The 12,976-nt window shown below is 34.5% G+C and overlaps 1 protein-coding gene across 1 annotated transcript in view; it reads right to left on the bottom strand.

Annotated features, from left to right (window-relative positions):
- LOC148956244 ((E3-independent) E2 ubiquitin-conjugating enzyme UBE2O) overlaps positions 1-10,960 on the bottom strand; it is a 118,258-nt gene extending 107,298 nt beyond the window's left edge. Inside the window, exon 1 of the mRNA XM_089100427.1 lies at positions 10,913-10,960. The gene's annotated coding sequence lies outside the window, so the exon portion shown is untranslated. The remainder of the gene's footprint in view (positions 1-10,912) is intronic.
- Positions 10,961-12,976: the final 2,016 nt, after the last annotated feature.

Below are 12,976 nucleotides of genomic sequence, written 5' to 3'. Positions count from 1 at the left end.
TCAGGGAAAACGAATCAAAATACAAATATTTTCTGTTGTATTTGAATTAAAATTACATTACATTATTAATTGATTTGTCTTAACCAATTAATATAAATATATATCAAATATTCAGTTTGATTTATTAGTTCCTTCTAAGATTATTCAAGACGAAGACAGTTTCACTGTAAACAAGAGTTTGGATACACTTTCCTTAATTGTAAAAACCTAAAGCCTACTGCATCATTGGCACTTCACTGAAAGTGAATCATATTACAAATAATTCTTTTTCCAGCTCTTAGAGAATTTAGAATGTAAATAAAAATACAGTAAAATAATATATTGAAGTGATGGTTAGTTCAATATTTAATGTCATTATACATTAGACATGCGACTTGATATCGCTAGTACTCTCCAAGATAATTTAAGACACATATAGTTTTCAGTAAAGCGCTGATGACACAGTAGGATTTGACTTTTACAGTGAGAGAAGGAGGCGATACCCGCACTCTTGTTTGCAGTGATTTTTGTTCGTTTCAAGCTTGATTTGCATATTCATTTTAAGTTTCACTCGTTTTAAGATTTATTTATGTATTTATATTAGTATCTATTGTATGTTTGTTTGCATTGATTTGCTTATTTAATTTCTGTTCGTTTTCGAGTTTCATTTATACTTCAATAGCAAAATACTTTTCTTTGTTTTAAGCTTGATTTGCATATTCAATTTAAGCATTACTTGCTTTAAGATTTGTTTATTCATTTATATTATTACTTATATACTTTTTTTTTTGCGATGATTGTTTATTTAATTTCTGTTCGTTTTGGGTTTCATTTATTCTTTGATAGTAATTTCTGGTCATTTTGCGTTTGAATTTTAACAGGTATTTGTATCTGCTGATCTTAAGTTTAAAATGGCCTTTACTTTTCTTTGAAAAACTTCTTTTTCGGAAAGTTTTTTTTTTAACTAATTACTTGTAAAAGATGATGGCAGAATTTTTCAGACATTCGGGGAAATGCTCATTTTTAGATATCAAAATTGTTTTATTTCTGCTTCTAAAATAAATAAATACATTTTGATGATGGGTGAAGCACTTTCAGGTAAGAAGGGTGGGGTTCATACTTCATAGGCAGGGAGTAGGGCTCGTGATGAATACGGAAGCTTCCAAGTCAGGCTTAGCTTGAGAAGCTGTTAATAATATAATACTAGTTCCTCATTTGTGACCAAATAGTGCAAGGTATCAGTCATAGTGGTATATACCCTTATAGAACCAACTGAAGGAGATAGTAGTGTCTTAAGATAAATTTTGCCTACTCGTAGAGTTAAAGAAACAAATAGACAGGATCCCAGGTAGAAATAGGTATATTTTTTTTTATTATGGTATTTTAATGACATAGTCTTTTCAGAGAAAAAGAAAATAATACTTTAAACCTTTTTGTTTTTTAAGAATTTATAGTTTGGCCTGCTATTTGTATACTGTAGAAAAATTTTAAGCAATTTCTTACAACATACACTCTCTTGAAAATCTGGACACAAATAGAAGTGTTTAATTTAGCTTCATACCTCTAGTTGACCTGAAATGGAAAACTTGATACCATTCGCAAAAATATCTGTTTACTTTCTTTGATAGCTTGGATACACTTACGCTATTTTGATTTGGTTGAATTTTAAGAGCAGAAGTAGCCCCGAAAGTTTGAACATAATACCCTCAGTCGTTCTTGGGATACTGCTGAGATGCCTTATTGGGAATTAGCATTATCACAGTGCATTTTGATTTAAACTTAAGGCAACATTTAGTTTTTGAACATAAAGGCAAATGGTAGGGTGGGCATGGGAGGGGGATTAGTTGTACTCCAATCACTTTTGACTATGCAAATCGGCATCGGCCCCGTTTATTTTCAATTCAATGAAGCCTTTTCAAAGTTCTTCTAACACCTTCATCAATACGAAGTGCCCTGGTCTAAACAACAACAACAACAAAAAAATAAGACATTATACCCGCATCGATCTATACTATAAAAAGGTCAAGCCTTCCAATCACTTTTGACTATTAAAAAGGGCTCGTTCTGAGTCTGACACGGTTATTTATTGTAATTTCTGTTCGTTTTAGGTTTCATTTATTTATCGATGCTGATTTGTGGTAATTTCACGCTTGGTAGATTATTTGATTTTATTTTTGCTCATTTTTTGTTCAGGGAAAAAGAAAATAATACTTTAAATCTTTTCGTTTTTTAAGACTTTATAGTTTGGCCTGCTATTTGTATGCTGGAGAAAAAATTACAGCAATTTTTAACAACATACACCCTTTTAAAAATCTAGACACAAATAGGACTGTTTAATTTAGTTTCATATCTTCTCTAGTTCACCTGAAATGGAAAACTTTATACCATTCGCAAAAAAATCTGTTTACTTTCTTTGATAACATGGATACACTTACGCTATTTTGATTTGGTTAAACTGTAAGAGCAGAAGTAACCCCGAAAGTCTGAACATAATACCCTCAGAGGTTCTTGGGATACTGCTGAGATGCCTTATTGGGAATTAGCATTATCACAGTGCCTTTTTACTTAATCTTAAGGCAATATTTAGTTTTTAAACATAATGGGCAAAAGGGAGGGTGGGATTGGAAGGCAGATTAGTTGCCCTCCAATCACTTTCGACTATTAAAAAGGGCATCAGCCCTTTCTATTTTCAATCGAATGAGCACTTTCCGAAGTTCCCATGGCAACTCCTTCGATATGTAGTGCCCTGGTCTAAACAACAACAAAAATAATACCATTAATCACTTTTGACTTTTAAATAGGGTACTAGCCCTTTGAATTTCAAATCGACTGAGTCTTTTTTCAAGTTTCTACGACAAAGATATCAATAAAAACCTTATATGTCCCCAGGGCATAACTTAAAACCCTTGCCCTGAGGGTTGTGGGGGAGTGTCCTCCTCAAAAACATATTTTCTGTCTAGAAATCAACTACGCTGAACAAAATGGCCATCTCAAAATTTTTATTGGATGTGTTTGGGGGAATGATGGGCGTGGTAGGGGGGGGGGGTTGTTGCCCTTTAATCATTTTCGACTATTAAAAAGGGCACTAGCCCTTTGAAGTTCCAATCGAATAAGCGTTTTTTGAAGTTTCTATGACAACGCCTTCTATAAAAACCTTATATGCCCCAGGGCATAACTTAAAAGCCTTGCCCTGAGGGATGTGGGGGAGTATACTCCTCAAAAGTATATTTTCCATCAGGAAATCAACTATGCTGAACAAAATGGCTATCTCAAAATTCTGATTGGATGTGTTTGGGGGAATGATGGGCATGGTGGGTTGGGGGGCTAGTTGTCCTCCAATTACTTTTGACTATTAAAAAGGGCATTAGCCCTTTGAATTTCCAATCGAATGAGCCTTTTTTGAAGTTTCTATGACAACGCCTTCTATAAACACATTATATGCCCCCAGGGCATAACTTAAAACCCTTGCCCTAAGGGTTGTGGGGGAGTGTCCTTTCCAAAAACATATTTTCTATCTAGAAATCACCTACGCTGGACAAAATGGCTATCTCAAAATTTTGATTGGACTTGTTTGGGGGAATGATGGGCGTGGGGGGCGGGGGCTAGTTGCCCTCTAAACACTATCGACTATTAAAAAAGGCACTAGCCCTTGAATTTCCAATCGAATGAGCCCCTTTTGAAGTTTCTACGACAACGCCTTCTATAAAAACCTTACATTCCCCCAAGGCATAACTTACAAACCTTGCCCTGAGGGCTGTGGTGGAGCGTCCTCTTCAAAAACGTATTTTCCATCTTGAATTCATCTACGCTGAACAAAATGGCTATCTCAAAATTTTGATTGGATGTTTGGGGGGATGATAGGCGTGAGGGGGGGGGGGGGCTAGTTGCCCTCCAATCCCTTTTGACTATTAAAAAGGGCACTTACCCTTTGAATTTCCAATCGAATGAGCCTGTTTTGAAGTTTCTACGACAACGTCTTCTATAAAAACCTTATATGCCCCCAGGGCATAACTTAAAACCCTTGCCCTGAGGGTTGTGGGGGAGTGTCCTCCTCAAAAACATATTTTCTATCAGGAAATCAACTACACTGAACAAAAAGGCTATCTCAAAATCTTGATTGGATGTTTTTGGGGGAATGATGGGCGTGGGGGGCTAGTTGCCCTCCAATCACTTTCGACTATTAAAAAGGGCACTAGAACTCTCAATTTCCAATCAAATGAGCCCCTTTTGAGATTTCTACGACGACCCCTTCCATATGAAGTGCCCTGCTCTGAAGGAAAAAAAAAATAATAAATGATACATTGTGCCAGCATTGCAGCCCTACTGATATATGGGATAATTCCTGTTTGGTTTAAATTTCTAATGTTGCTCCAATTTTGAGTTGAAAAAATTATACCTTTCATTTAATTTCTAGCTGTTTTTCAAGTAATGCCAAGAAATCTGCCTCCCTTCTCTATACAAGTATTCTTTGAAAAAGATTTCCTTCTGAAGTAAACTTTGAGGTATAATTTATCAAACAGTTTGTGGTAACGAACTGTAAGTAAGGAGCAACCCGGCTCAATGATAACCGAAACTCTAAAAAACGGGATTTTGATACCAATAGATACATCAAAAGAATCAGATTTTAATTTTGATTTCAAATATATAAGTTTCATTAAGTTTAATATTACCCATCAAAAGTTACGTGCCTGAGAAAATTTGGTTGATTTTCGAAAAAAGGGGGAAAGACCCCCTAAAAGTTATAGAACCTTAATGAAAATCATCCCATCATATTCAGCGTATCAGAGAACCCTACTGTAGAGGTTTCAAGCTCCTATCTACAAAAATGTGGAATTTTTCATTTTTTGCCAGAAGAAAGATCACGGATGCGTGTTTATTTCTTTTTTTGTTTTTTTTTTTTTTTTTTTTTTTTTTTTTCCCAGGGGTGATTGTATCGACCCAGTGGTCCTAGAATATCGTGGGAGGGCTCATTGGAACGGAAATTAAAAGTTCTAGTGCCCTTTTTAAGTGACCAAAAAAAATGAAATGGAGGGCAACTACGCCCCCTCCCATGCTCATTTTTTTCCCAAAGTCACCCGATCAAGATTTTGAGATAGCCATTTTGTTCAGCATGGTCGAAAATATGATAAAAATGTCTTTTAGGATGACTTGATCCCCCAAAGTCCCCAGGGGGAGGGCTGAAAGTTATGAACTTTACTCAATGTTAACTTTTAGTTTTGGTTTTTGGGTTTTAGCCTGACTTTTTCAGAGGAGTTGGGGGGGGGGAGGGGGGGGCCGGAGCGGGGCGGGCGCTCGAGGGACGGCTCTGGCCATGACGGACGTGGTCAGGGGGGCAGGGGCATGGCGATGAAGGGCGCGCCTGATTTCCCAGAATTATTAAAGAAAATGATCAGGAATTAAATAAAAAAAAAACAAGTTTTTCAACTGATCAACTGGCTGTGATTAAGAGGTCATTTTTAAATAACTGGAAAAAAAATTCGAACTATAGTTTAAAGAGTAGAGTATTGACTAAGGGGCGAACCCCCTAATATATGTGTTAAAAATTTATGAATATAGAAGCTCGTTACGTAAGTTAATTCTAAGTTACGTATATTTATTACTAATAAAAACGTTCGTAAACAAAATTAAACAAGTTTCGAGAAAGCCATTTAACCAAATATAATATGAAAATTTTGTTTTAATTATTCATGTACGGTGAGCCAAAATCAAAACCTGCATTAATTCAAAAACGTTCAAAAATTAAATAAAAAAAACAAGTTTTTTAACTGAAAGTAAGGAACAACGTTAAAACTTAAAGCGAACAGAAATTTATTCCGTATATGAAAGGGGCTGTTCCCTCCTCAACGCCTCGCTCCTTACGCTAAAGTTTGACTTTCTCACAACTCTATTTTTTTAAACAATAAAAAAAACTTTAGCGCAAAGAGTGAGGTGTTGAGGAGGGGACAGCCCCCTTCATATACGGAATAATTTCTGTTCGTTTTAAGTTTTAACGTCGTTCCTTACTTTCAGTTAAAAAAAACTTGTTTTTTTTATTTAATTTCAGAAGAATTAAACTTGTTGGATAAACTTAGACTCACTTAACCAACTAGGCAAGCACAGCAAAAATTGCAGCAGGAACCATAGGAGCTGCCAATAGGGTGCAAATTACAAAACCATTGTATCTGATATTAGAATTGGAACATGAATACAGCCAGAGGCGTCAATTAGAGGGGACAGAGAAGCCATCTTCTCCCCTAGATTTGGAGAATTTAACTTTTTTTGGCTTTGTTGCTAGAAAACACAGCATTTTTTGGTATCTTATCTGAAAAAAGAAAATTGGCAGAATTACCCTTCCCCCTGGATTTCAAAAATTACATCCCCCCCTTCCCCCAATTTCACTACGTTTATACATATCTAATCATAATTGTACAGTTAATTCCTTGTCACATTTTGAATTGTATAAAATTCCCAACCAAACACTGTTCCAGTTCCATATTCAATAGGTCATTGGCTAAATATATAGCTCAATATCATACTACAAAGTTCAGTTGCATAATAATTTATCCATATAATTTGAAAAATTAGTCATTATTTGGAAAATTGACAAAAATAATGAATAATTTGAAAAAAATATGAATAATTTGAAAAATAATGATTATATCAATTTGTGGTTACTCTTTAAGCTTTTGCCTATGAACTCTTGCAAGTAAATGACTTGTCACAGTGTTATAATTTTCTTCTAGTTACCCAAAGTGCTGTAGAATATTAATAAAAGTTTTGAGAGAATTCTGCTGTTGTTCATTTTTCCCCAACAAATACAACAAAGTATCTAAATCATAGATAAACTCTATTTTTGAAACATCCAATTTAATGCAAGTATTGTAAAGCCAAGTAGTCGAGTTTCAATAGGCCAGGATGTAAGGGTAAATTTTATTTAAGTTCAAATGTAAAACAAGAAAAGTTTCCTAGATTGCAGTTGTCAATTTTTACAAGTCCCATCCAACTATCAGTCAATCCCACCTATCTACTTTATATCCAGGATTACAGGCAAACTGTATTATAGTGCTTATTTAGGAAAAGGATTCCTGTACCAAGATTACCAAAAACTTACACATCTCAAGAGCACTATACCCTCTAACATAACTGAAAATGGGAAGAGGGTGGTTGAAAGGCATGTTGAATGACATGTTTAGCTTTAAGCTAGAAACTTAATAAGAACATGGATAACATGACCTGAACTTTTGCTACAGGGTAAAGGGACCAATGAAATGAGTTTTTGTAAAAAAAAAAACACTTTCTACTCCAAAAGGCATAATTTTAAAACTTTTGGTTTAAAAAGGGTTTCAGTATGTAGGAAAAATGTCTATAAATCTAACTGTTTGATTAGAAGTTTGAAGTTTTTTCAGAGAAGGGTCCAAAACTCAAATTATCTTAAATTGGAGAGTTTTCACCAACAAATTTGACAGAACAAAAAAGTAACCTGTTTTTTATGTAAGTTGGAACCCAATTCAACATGTGTTCAAATATTTGGGGAACACTTATGGGTGGATCCAGGTGAATTTGACATGCCTATCCTTATTACTTTATTCCTTCATTTCTCTTCAACTTTTAAAGGTGTAAATGTATAAAATACTGTTCAGATAGTGGAAGCAAAAAACTGAAAAAAATGCCTCAAGTATAGGGACAAAATTAGATGATTATACAGAGTGCAATTGTGTGACCTAGGTCTCTATAATATAATGTGTTATATAATAGTGTGATATAGGTCTCTTTACAAATGCTATTTGGAATAGCCTACAGTCTCTCAGCTTTAATGGCCCAGCAAAGATTTCTTTAGGGCCTTTTTTAGCACTTAGATCTTACATCTAAGATCTTTCATCTTTCTACAAAGATTATTGTTTTTTCAACTCATCTTTGTTCTAAGATCTTACAGCTGACTGGTGTTAGCAAAAAGCATGAAAGATGCCATCTTTCTGCCATACAGAACAATGATGAGAGAACTTTAATGATATACTCATCATTGTTCTCAGACTGCTGATTAGAGCAGAATGATGAAAAACATTTGCATAAAAACAACAAAAGATGTAAGATCTTAGTTCAGAATTCACTTTTAAGTGTTTTTTGACATAAGATGTAAGATCTTAGCACATTGATGAGTGAAAAATGGTCCTTTTTCTATTCAGAGTTAAAGTGCTGTCAACATTTGGCCATTCCAAAGTTAATCTACCAATTTAATCCACTTTAAAAAAAATCTTAGTTTTGACTATACTTTGTCTGGAAAGTCTAGAATTCTTGAAATATGCATGTCCTAATTAAGATTGCTATAAGTTCATGACACCAAGAAGTTAAACATGTACCATTAGCATTTTGGGTGGGATAAGAATTTAATGCTAATTAGGGAGGAGTTTAGAGAGAATATTCTGAATTTTATTGTGGCCAGCAGGTAAATATTTACCAAATCATATTAATCAGTTACAACTAAAGTGAATATACCACTCAATGCCTTTTTTATGGTCTTTACAAATATAATAATAATTTTTCTCAGAAATGAATTTTAGCCCCTACCCTATATCAATTCAGGGTATATATTTGCACATTAGGGGGTGGGGGAAAGTTTAAACTTACCTCTCATTTACATCAGAAATAAAATAACCCCCCCCCCCTAATGTGCAAATATATACCCTGAATTGATATATATAGGGGTGGGGGCTAAATTTCATTATGACAAAAATGATTATTATATTCATAAAGAGCATAAAAAAGGGCAGTATAAATTTAGAATTGTGGCCCCTGATAAGCAGACATGTTAAGAAAACAAGTCTTACTTTAAAATATGTGTAATGATCCTAGTTAACATATTATCCAAGGGGAGAACCTTTATCATCAGGTCTTTCCTCTAAAAATCCTTCTTTTTCCAGCTTAAAAGAAAAAGTTTACAATAAACCACCATGCTGAGATTCAATGCTTAAGTCTTTTGAAATTGCTGCTATGACTTGCCAAATAAGTTGTTTTATAGATAGCTTTCATGCCAGTCTTTGTGTTCTTTTTTTTTAATGAGCAGTGGTGAAAATACAAAATATTAATAGCAGTGGCAAAAACCAAAATATTGCTATAAATATACATATATGTACACAGTATATACCCCCACCCCCCTAATGTGTAAATATATATAACAAAAATTGCATTCTGAACCTAAATATAACCAAATGAACTGTACGCCAACCCCTAAATATATCCAAATCAGGATATATATTTGCACATCAGGGTGGTGGGGGCAAAATTTATTTGTGATGTAAATGAAGGTTATATTTAGAATCAGAATGCAATTTTGGTTGTATATTTGCAGATTAGGGGGGTGGGGGTGGGCTGTTGTCTGTTGCATTTGAGTTGAAGTTAGTTTAGGTTAGGTTGTATTAATATTTTGTATTTTTGCTGCTGCTCATTAAATAAAAGGGAATTAACAACAGTCAGGATAGCCTATCTATAAAACAACTTAGGCTATTTGGCAATTTATAGCTGCGATTTCAGAAGATTTAATGCATTTCATCAGCATAGTGGTTTATTGTAATTTTTTTCTTTTGAAATGGAAAAAGAAGGATTTTTAGAGGAAAGACTTGATGAACAAAGGTTCTCCCCTTGAATAATATGTTAGCTAGGCTCATTATACATATTTTAAAGTAAGAATTGTGGTAAAATTCTACTTTAGTTACTTTTACCTATCTTGGAAAGGGGTGAGGTTAGGAAAATGAAACTTTCAGGGATGGGTCTACAGGCTAAAATTTGTCCTGGGAAGTATTTTGAAGTAATTATCTCCTTTCCTTCTTCCTCTAGAGGATCCTGAAATTTGCCTACATGACAAGTCTATACCTATTTAAATTTTGACAAAACAACATTTTACCTTAATTTTCAGTTATAAGATTCTTTTTCTCTGGCTTTAGTTCTGAAAATGCAATTCCTGTTATTTGAGTAGTATTTTAAGCCATATCAATGTTAATTTTCATAATTTATGAAATGTATTTGCATATCTTTAAAACTCTATAAATCAGGATTGAGCAAAGTTGTAAGGCTGAAAACAATTTTGTTGGACTTCATTTTAATCAGAAGATCTATTTTACAAGGTTTCACTTTTATAACACACAGATTTTTAAAGGTCATCAAAGGTCAGGACCCTCTAGAGGGAGAAGGAGTGGAGGTAGGTACTTCAAAATACCTTCCCGGGACATACTTTAGTCTGTAGACCCATCCCTGAAAGTTTCATTTTCCTAACAAAACTCCTTTCCAAGATAGCCAAAAGTAGCTAAAGTAGAATTTTACCCAGAATTGTTTTCTTAACATGTCTCCTTATCCAGGGCCACAATTCTAAACTTATACCAAAAGGGAATCAAGTGGTATATTCACTTTAGTTGTAAGTCAATAATATGATTTGGTAAATATTTACTGACCAGCATTTAATTCCTAGGCAATTAGGCCCTAACCCCCTGGAAAATACCCCCCTGCAGAAAATACTATTTCCTGGAAAATAAGGCTTTCCAAATTTGAGGATTTTATTTGAGTTTTATTTCTGTAGGGGAAGGAATTTTGGTTTATTCTGCATATTAAATAGATAGATAAATAGGTGTATTTTAAAGCCATAATATATGGCCATAAACACACTAAAATAACATAAATGAATACAGTGAGTGGGGGAGGGGGTGTTTAACCCTTGAAAAATACCCCTACAGCTCTTGGCTAGGCTACTGTACAAGTGACTTTCAGTTCATAGCAACTTCCTATATCCATGTACTAGATTTATCCCCGAAATTTTGATTTCTCTAGCACAGAATCTTTTGAATTTAGAGAAAAATCAGTGCCCTGGAAGAGGTAGCCTAAAGGATGGAGAATGTTAGTCAGAAACATTTCCCAAAATCCCAGGATTAGTTTAGACTGTAGATACCCTTCTGAAAGTCTTACTGACCAAACTCAACGGCTTTCTAAGCTATAAAAAAGAACAAGTTATGTGCTCACCAGAACCAGAATCATTTCATACAGATTGCAGTTTGAAAATTGGCCTTGTTTTTGCCAAACCTTAGCCGCGTTTTCAGGCTCAGCGGGTTCGAACACGGGTTGTCCTCGTCTAGTTTCAAGTTTCTAGTTTTTCGTCTAGTTTTGTCTAGTTTCAGTGGGTTCGAAGCTTCAACTCCGTGTTTGATGCACTAGATGCACTGCTGAACAATGCTTGATACGCTAGACGCGACAAACCCGTGTTTAAAGACCGGTTGTTCACGGATCAGCTGGTTCGTACAAGGGGTGTTCTCGGCGAGGGCATTAAGCATTTTGCATCAGTGTATCTAGTGTATAAAACACGGGGTTGAAGCTTCGAACTCGCTGAAACTAGACAAAACTAGACGAAAAACTAGAAACTTGAAACTAGACGAGGAAAACCCGTGTTCGAACCCGCTGAGCCTGAAAACGCGGCTAACTTTAACATACGTTTGGAATAACATGGCAGCGTTACCACCATTTTAAACCATAAAGTTCCACAAATTAAATTTAATTTGACACAAGACTTAAATATTGTTTCATATCGCAAATTTTTTTCCGCGTACTACACTTTGCGTAACACACAGATCGTCAGTGACATAAAGAACTATATTTGAAAATTTTGCATAAGACATTTTCATAAAGATAATTTCTTAAACCACATTGGCCTGACATAACATAAAGAAAGAAAAACGAGCAAAAATGGGGTTTTTAAAGGCCAAATGAAAATACTGAAAACACAGAACAATGCGAATAATTTTTTAGATTTTGTGCAAATCATGGATATTGGTGAATAACTCGTTTTTATGATTGTTAGGTATTTGGATTTAAGTCTTATAATTTTTGGCTGTTTTGAATTTTATTCTTCTTTTAAGTTTTTGGTTTTTTGGTTCTTTTCACATTGATCTTCCGCGCTTGTTTTTGTTGGTTTTTTCTTCAGCACTTTCCTCGGATACATTATTTCGTTTTGCACTGAAGAAGAGAGGCATTTGTCCTCTCGAAATATTCGCTTGGTTGTGTTTTTTCAGTATTTTCATTTGGCCTTTAAAAACCCTAAATTTTTGCTAGTTTTTCTTTCTTTATGAGACATTTTCATTTACTTTCTCTCTCCATTCCTTTGTTTTTCTTTCTCTTCTAATACAGTACATTACTCCTGACAGTACTTGAAGTAATTGTTCGGAGTTACAAATATTACTATAGAAACATTTTGCTACAGGCCAACAAAAGTCATTTCGGCTATTTACGACCATTTATAGCACCGCTTGAAATTGATCCCAAATGACGATTATAATACAAATCAGGGGCTAAAATCACATTTTAACCTTGTATTCTTATAAAATATTGCCGAAAAGCAATTGCTGAGACCTAATTTTCCATTGAATAGTTTGTATAAAAATCCCCTTTTTCTTTTCTTTGAAGATCTCGATAGAGGGGAGGATCCTTCCTGTAACCCTCACCTAATATAAGCTACCGACTACAAACAATACAGAAAAGAATTTATTTTTAAATTTAGACTGACTAAAGAAATAACTTTGGGGCCTATGGTCTAATTAGTACGTACTGGAGATTGTAATGTTGGAACAACATTTTTCTCCAAAATGCCTTTAGAAGATCCTTTACTCACCTTGTAAGGTTGATCTTGATATACCCCAAAGAATGGCACCATAGAGGCTATGTCGTTCACTATTTATTAAATCATCTTAAACATCTGGATAATGGGAACTTTTATTTTTTAAACTGGAACTGTCTTTATAAGCTTTGGGTTATCTGAATTTCCAACTACTCTATACTGCAAAAGCTATACATCAGAAAATGATTAGAAATATGACATTAAACATCACTATATGAGTCAAAAGCCATGGTGGCACTTGCAGTTGCAGATTTTCTGTACCCTTTTCCAGTATTTTGACAGTTGGGGTGTGTCACTATGCTCATGGAGGGTTTCCAGTTCTTGATAACGACTCGTTTAGCACCCAGAACAGCATTAAGAGTAGTAAAG

This window comes from Artemia sp. Qi Xiang Cuo, chromosome 1 (genome assembly GCF_049724085.1).
Source record: "Artemia sp. Qi Xiang Cuo chromosome 1, ASM4972408v1, whole genome shotgun sequence".
Lineage (NCBI taxonomy): Eukaryota > Metazoa > Arthropoda > Branchiopoda > Anostraca > Artemiidae > Artemia > Artemia sp. Qi Xiang Cuo.
This window is presented reverse-complemented; position numbering and strand designations above follow the sequence as displayed.